The sequence below is a fragment of the Aotus nancymaae genome, unplaced genomic scaffold (assembly GCF_030222135.1).
Source record: "Aotus nancymaae isolate 86718 unplaced genomic scaffold, 86718_ANA_hifiasm-v0.15.2.pri h1tg000019l, whole genome shotgun sequence".
Lineage (NCBI taxonomy): Eukaryota > Metazoa > Chordata > Mammalia > Primates > Aotidae > Aotus > Aotus nancymaae.
The window spans coordinates 46582235-46590567 of NW_026988431.1; positions in this window are offsets into that span (position 1 = coordinate 46582235).

Genomic DNA, 8333 nt, shown 5'->3' on the forward strand with positions numbered 1-8333 from the left:
TGGAAGACTAAGCAGAAGCCACTGAAACTGCCCACATTCAACAGTATCATGTCAAAAACAATATTGTAGTTCAAGAAGAAAGGTAGAGATTAGTGCCATCTTAAAGACATAAAGTTATCTGTGGTAGAAACAGATACCACATGAAATTTCTGGCAAGCCCTACTAGCAAAATCACAGTGACTTTCCCAGGGTTCTGGAACAAGGTCATGCCTTTTGCAGCAGAGTATTATACACCTTTTCAAAACATCTCCTGATATGCTACTTTGTTCTGATAGAGACAGAACATCTGACCATGGGATATCAAATGACCTTGTGGCCAGAGCTGTCCATCATAAGCTGTTTTAATCAACTCACAAAGTCAGAAGATGAGGTGATCCAAGCAGGATTCCATCCTACAATGAGAATGTACATCCAGGACTGGACCTGTGGAGGGCTGTACAGCACAATAAGCTGCAAGTGCAGGTAGCCAGACTTCACAGTTGCACTTGCACTTCTGCCTTAGCTCCCATCTGTAGCTTTTTGACCAGCTTATGGATAAGAAAAAAGGCTAAGCTTAGTTTATGGGTGGGTATTCTTCATGTTTAAGTACAAACTGAAAATGAACTGCTGCTTTATGACAGTCCCACTCAATAGGGCCATGAAAGAGAGCAATGAGTAAACATTTTCTCGTGGGCAGAGTTTTAGGCATTGTACCAGGACGTACACTTTGCATGGAAAGAAAAATTGCCCAAGATAAGAATATACAGGAATTTCTGAGCAGTGGAAATTAGCTTGACTGCTTGGTCAGAGATTGGAAAGAAAAAAATGGAAACCTTGGTGACAAGGAGCTCTGAGAAAGAGGCATGTGATGGACTTACAGGAGTAAATACAAATTTGAAAAGTTTTAATGTGACTATTAATGACTACCTGAAAGCATTTACCATTAAAACAGCACTGAACTCAGGTGGACAGAATGGCTCTGTTGCTGGCTGACATGTGACAGCCAGCCTCTGTCATCAGCTACCACAGTGCTGTCACGAGTTCATGAACAGACTATCCATAGTGTCAGGGATAAAAACTACTCATGAGTCCTACCAACATCGTGGACTGATAATCACTATGGCTAACTACCACTGCTATTGGATACTCAACTAGACAGTATCAGAGAACAATACTAAAGCCTGATAGGATGCCCTCTTTCAAGGAGACTAACCAGTCACTTGGTGCCAAGTTGATTACATCCTCGAAGAGGCAGCAATTCATCTTTACGACAATCAGCAAATTTTCTAGGTATGGGTTTTGATTTGCCAGTTGTGGAGCCTCAACCATCTTCAGTATCTGAGGGTTTACAGAATGCTTGATCCATAGACATGGTATCCCACTTGACATTTTATAAGACTAAGGACCACTTTAAAGCAAAAAAAAAAAAAGGCAGTGGACGTATCATAATGAGGTACATTGTTCCTGTAACAGACCATGCCACCAAAAAGCTGCCAGTCTTATAGTAGTGATGGAACTGCTTTTTGAAGGCATAGAGGCACAGGCTTGGAGATAACACTGCAAAGATGGGGTGCTATTCTCCAACCTGCAGGATGCATCCTAAATCAGAGATCATTATCTAATGTTGTGTCGCTAACACAGAAGTACAGTGTAAGAGTAACCCCTTTTGCTACTACTCCTAAAGACTCACATGAAGAATTTGTGCTTCTGACTCTGCATCAGTAAGCTCTGCAGGTCTATCTAGCATTTCTGTTAACAGATGATGAGTGCTTTTACTAGTAAGATTTTAAGTTCTATTTGCTTCTCCATCAACCAGCACTTGAGATTTCATGTATGAAAAGACCAGAAAAAGAGTCACCATTCAGCTCAGATAATGGACCCTGATTATTACCAGTATGTAGCACTGCCATTACCTGTTGGGGCAGTCAAGAATACATCTGGCAGCCAGGTGATCCACTGAGGTACTCCCTACCCAATATTCCACACAGTTCAAAAATTAGCAGTAAAAATTTTATGTTTACACAATTGGCTGGGGACTTAACTACAATATTCAAAAATTTTAAAGTAGACCGTCATAAGAAAAGGTATTTTTTAAGTGTTCATCATTCTTGCCTTTAAATCTGGAAGACAGACAAGATACTAAAAAGATAACAGATGGCAGAGACCCAGAGGCTTAGTTCTTAAATACATTTGTGCTATAGTTTCACTGGCTTTCCTTTCTCTAGAGTGTGGATAAGCAGTAACCAAAACAAAGGAACAAAACCATAAGAAATCCATAAATAAGTAGAGAGTTTTCTGGCCTTTACATGTGGGAGAGATGAGAGTCGATGAAAAAATCACACAAAACAAAGCAAGCTTTGTGGCTTATTTCCTATAGATATCTGAGAGCAACCTTCTGCCAGGATTTGCCCTGCCCACAGGCGTTAGCATGGACTTGATGATTGCAATGCGGCTTTCACTTTCTCGATTTTCCAGAGCTCACACTCCTCAAATTCAAGAAAAATAAGATAGAAGTAAAATTGGTGACCATAGAGCCCATGATTCAAATTAGCCAGACCTAATTATTTGAAAATATATCTTTCTCTGCCTTTTTTTTTTTTTTTTTTTTGCCTAAAATTATTTTAAACTCAGTCAAGCAAAGGGTGCATGGTATTTCCTGCCATGTCAGGAAAACAAAAAACCAACGAATACAGTCCTGTTGAGAAATACTAATCATTGTACGTAAGAAAAATTTAGCCTCTTTTTATTTTACTGTTAAAATCTAAGTTTTGTGGAAATTCTGACACTCATTTTATAAGACTAAAATAAATGGAGAATGTTGCTAGTCTCATTTATTGTTGAATCCTCACGCTAGGAAAGACCGGAGGCTCTGAGGGAAAGTTCATGCTGTTTTATATCCATGTTGCTAAGGTGATTTAGTGGGATGAAAACACACTGGCAACTCTCCATTAATTTGTTTACAAAAGAATATGAATGAGTTTCACCTCCTACAGTCAGGAGCCCTTCAGCTTCTACTTAATTCTAGCCAACCATGAACCAACTAGCAAAATAAGTAAAAATTCCTTCAGTTATTGTTAAGGTACAATTACTCTCAGCAGAAACATATATAATCTGTTAAATAGTCCCAATTAACTATTTAGAGCACAAAGTGAAAAACAATATATGTGAAACTAAGTGAGGAAAAGATAATTTGATTCCAAAATGAAATTTATCTTGCTTTTCAGAGTAACCATCTTATCTCTCAGTAAGTCAAAATGGTTTAGAAAAACAGGTGGTCTGCCTTTTGCAAGTGTGTGATTGTGTAGAGTAATATGTTTGTATTTAATCATTATTTAATACAATGTGGCTTTTTGGACTGGGGAGTGGGAAATGGGGCAGAAAGGGTGATAGCTGACTTTGTATGAATAATACCAAGGAAATGCAGTAAAAGTCTAGATGTTTTCATGCTAAATGACACCATATTGCTTTGTAAATCTCTTCTGAAACCCCAGGCATGATTTTTTACTGCATCAGAAGCAAGACTAATCATGGAGCACTGATTCTACTTTATGGGACACCTGGCAAAAATACTACAGTGTATTGGGCTCCTAGGATAAGCAAGAAATAAAATTCTTATCATGATATAAGAGAACACGATTACAACAGGCCATCAGTGAAGTTGTTAGGGATTCTGGTGCTCAACTGCCTAGGTCTGCTACTTTCTACTTCATGATATAGGAGCAAATAACTTAACCTCTATGTCCTGTATCATTCTCTGTAAAAGAATAATAAAAGTAACTTTATAAAAAATTAGCAGATTTAATCTGTATTATGTCAGTATTTGTTATTTTTAGTATATATAGTTTGAATTCCTTAATTAGTATATAGAGAATAAGTTTAAATTTTAGGGCCAGAGAGTGTGTTTCTTTTCTTAATATGAGAAACAGGAATTTTGTATGGGTTTGACACAAATATTTACCAAGATCTTCTATTCCCTATCTCTTTAAATTCACTAAAAGAATCCCATAATTTGACTATAGATTGACTTCTCAAATTATTTGGTCTGCTGAAAGTGAACAGTATTGTCCACAGTAGGTTAAAAACCTAGGAATATCCTAACATAACATGACCACTTTTCCTGTTCTTGCATCTAAAATATATATCTATCTATATATGTTTTTTGGGTTTTTATTTATTTATACTTTTTAGAAAGGGTTTCACTTTGTTGCCCAGGCTGGAGTGCAATGGCACAATCTCAGCTCACTGTAGCCTCAACTTCCCGGGCTCAGGTGGCCTTCCCACCTCAGCCTTCCAAGTAGCTGGGATTATAGGCGTGCACCACCACACCTGGCTGATTTTTTGTAGTTCTCATACAGATGGGGTTTCAACCTGGGTTGGTCTTGAACTCCTGGGCTTAAGTGATCCTCCCAAAGTGCTAGGATTATAAGCGTGAGCCACAGCTCCAAGCTGCATCTAAGATATTTTAATTGAGGAAAATAATATGGATTTATAGAAGCTTAGGGTTGAAACGACTCTTGAAAGGCAAAGTTCCACCCAATACAGGTGCCCTCATTCCCTCACATATTTATTCTGCTAATTATTGGGCACTCCTTAAGGGCAAAAACTGTGTCTGAAGTCTGGATCTTGCCATTGATACAGTGCCTGCATGGGGACAGTGCTTATTTGGAATGGAATTCATTTATTCCTCCAATAAGCATATTTTGAGTAACTAATAAATCCCAACACTTGGATAAGCTATGGAGTTACAAAGATAAATAGTACAGAGTTTCTGCTCTTTAGGAGTTCACTATATTGGAGTGTTGTGCAAACTAAATGTTATACAGTAGGAGCTAGATGAGATTGATCGACAGAGTGTTGTAGGTTGTACATGAACTGCAGTGCTCTCTTTAAACTTTTGGAAGGGGGAATTATGCCCTAGGCATAATAGACAGACACTTGCTCTCCAACAGTCTGACTTTTACCCTAGCAATGGCCAGCTCTATAGGATAATAGTGGGTAATATCTAAGTATGGCCTGGCATGTAGTAGGGAAACTGCCAGGCCTTTTAACATTTCCTTGTCTTTTGGAGAGTTGAGATGTCCATCTCACAGTGATAACAAGGGTCAAAATAGGGGCTGGACCAGAAAGACAAGGCTGTCTCATGAATGAATGATTCATTGATTTTTTTTTTTTTTTTTTTGAGACTGAGTCTCACTCTGTTGCCCAGGCTGGAGTGCGGCGGCATGATCTTGGTTCACTGCAACCTCTGCCTCCCAGGTTCAAGCGATTCTCCTGCTTCAGCCTCCCAAGTAGCTGGGACTACAGGTGCATGCCACCACACCTAGCAAATTTTTTGTATTTTTAGTAGAGACGGGGTTTTACCACATTAGCCAGGATGATCTTGATCTCCTGACCTCTTGATCTGATCGCCTTGGCCTCCCAAAATGCTGGGATTACAGGCGTGAGCCACCATACACTGCTGATTCGTTGACATTTTAATTCATTGAAAGCCTGAAACAGTGAGCCTCAGAGAACTCTCCCTCACTCCACCTAAGTTGTCCTCCAGGAAGTGCCTGAACACCAGGAAGCTCACTCCTGGGTAAGACAGCCCTTTACATTGTGAAGATTCTTATGTTTAATCTTATCTACCTCCTTGTAATTACCAATCATTAGTGCCAATTCTGCCATCTGGAACAAGATATAAAATTAAGCACTCTACCATGTAACAGGCATTTGAACAAAAGAGAATTCCTAAAATCATTATGATACCACATCATCTCATCTTTTGGTTAAATATTTCCAGTTCCTTCAAGCATCCCTCTTATCACAATTCCTCAGACTTCTTCCTTTTAGGTGCTCCAATTTGTCAGTGATCCTCTTAAAATATGGAACTTGGGACTGGACAGGAGCTCCACACCACATTAAAATAAGCTTCCCAGGAGGCCTAGGTTACATCATGCAGAACAGAAAATAGATTGCAGAAACTGAGCATGGAATTGCTTTGCTAACTGTAAAGCCCTTTTACAGATGTACAGTGTAACTAACCCTATAGATTTTCTTTATCTTTTTTTTTTTTTTTGAGACGGATTCTCAGTCTGTCGCCCAGGCTGGAGTGCAGTGGCGCAATCTCCACTCACTGCAACCTCCGCCTCCTGGGTTCAAGTGATTCTTCTGCCTCAGCCCCCACCCCAAGTAGCTGGGACTAGAGGTGCACACCACTATGCCGAGCTAATTTTTGTGTTTTTAGTAGAGACGGGGTTTCACCATGTTGGCCAGGATGGTCTCAATCTCCTGATCTCGTGATTCACCCACCTCGGCCTCCCAAAAGGCTGGGATTACAGGCGTGAGGCACCGTGCCCGGCCTCTCTGTTTTTTTTTTTTTTTTTAATTACATACATCAAAAAGGTTAAATGGCTTTGTTCAGAGCCAATGGCTCAGCAGTACCTATAAGAATAAAAGGCAACCTTAGTTGTTTCTTAATTAAGGCTGTTGTGGCATAAGGAGTACTTGGAAATTGATTTGGCAGCCTAAATTAACATGCATGACTGTAGCAATTATCTCCAATTTACTTTTTTAAGAAGCTAAGCAAGTATTGATTCATTTCTGCAGACTCCTATGAGTAATCACGTTCAAAGTAAACAACATAAATTATTAAGAACCTCCTTTTGCTTGGTAACTAACTTCATGCTGAAAGAGCAAATGTCAAAATATATTAGAAGAAATGGTCTGAATCAATTTTTTTGTTAACTAAGAAAATCTCACCAAAACTAACTTGTAAGTACATATCTTAGTTTCTGTATTACTTTTCAGAAAATCACATTTTTGTGTTAGAAGGAAACCGAGGAATCATCTAACCTAATCCAAATAGAAATATGTGGCAGTAGCAAAGATTTTATGAAAATGAAATCTGGATATTTAACAACCTAATTGATTTTTGTATCAACCAGTGATTATTTTTTAAGCTGGAGTAATTAAATCTCTTAATACTCAGACATCACTCAATATAATTGTGATTAAGTTGTATTTAAGGACCAATTCTAATTTACTGTAACTAAGAAGAGGATGAGGGGACACAACGATAGGTAATGGTTCATTCTTTCTGTAGGTAATATGCTAGTAGTATATGCAGTTTAGTGTTAAATTTGTTGACCTCTAACAACATGTCGAAAAGGCTTGTTGATGAGAAGAAATGGTGGCAGTGTTTGGTGATGAGATAAGTTAGGGTTTTAAGTTCTTTTTCTTTGTACTTTTTCATATCACCTATTTTTTTAATTGAACCTATATTATTTGTAATTTGAAAAATTATATGCATTAATATTTTACAGAAATATATTTTCTGTTTCTTAGTCCGCAGTAAAGAGAAAACTAAGAGGTCACAAAATGGCTTTCTGTTAAAAATCTAAGTAGACTATAGTTTGCTTAATACTACTTTCTTTCTTGTATATTCAACCTCTGTTCTACCTCTGACCTGGGGTACCAGGTGCCAGTGCCTGTCATGCAACTAGAGCCTTTGCTTTGCCTTTTCCTACCCACATCCACATCCCCTGCATTGTTCATCGCTCCTTACACATCACAGAGCTGATGAAGGGGCAGCAGGCTGCACACAAGCCTGGTGGCAGATACGCAGGTTTCTGTTCCATGGCGGGAAGAGAGTAGCTGTAGAGGTAGAATTTTGGCTGATTTTACTATTGTTTCTTTTTCACTTCTGTGTATTCTAGTATTTCTGTATGGGAATATTATTTAATTTAAAAATCAGTAAAAATTCTATAAAATATGTTTGTAAGTAGCAGTAGTTTATGTTACTTACAAATGACTTGTAAAATAGGTTTAATTTTATTTTCTGCAATATAGGAAGGATGTAAAAATTTTAGAAGAGATTGAGATTAGTGATTTGCCTGTGACTACATATCAAGGAAACAGAGGGACTCAAAAATAATTATCTTTTTTGAAGTTTTCACTGATTTTTTTTTTTTTTTTTGTATTTAGTCTTAAAAAGCTGAGGCAAGTTAGTAAGAAATAAAAAGAGAAAGCCTGGAACCATTTAGCATTTAAGAATAAAATAAATTATATGATGGCTTTTCTTTATTTTCCTCAATAGCCAACATTTGCTCCTTTTTCTCTACTTTAAGAAACAACCAATGTACAATTGCTTCTGAAGACCTGAATTTGGAACAGGAAGATTTGAGGGATAAAAACTTGTTTTGCAGATGTATAGTATAAATGGAATAAAGCTGATACTGATAAATGCTCAGGATAAGAAAATCCAGAAGAGTAAGAATGACTTTTCAATCACTTGTCCTGTAGAATATCGCATTTTGATTTTCAAGTCAATCTGAATTTTTTAAAAACAGCTAAGTTGAGCCTATTTGTACTAA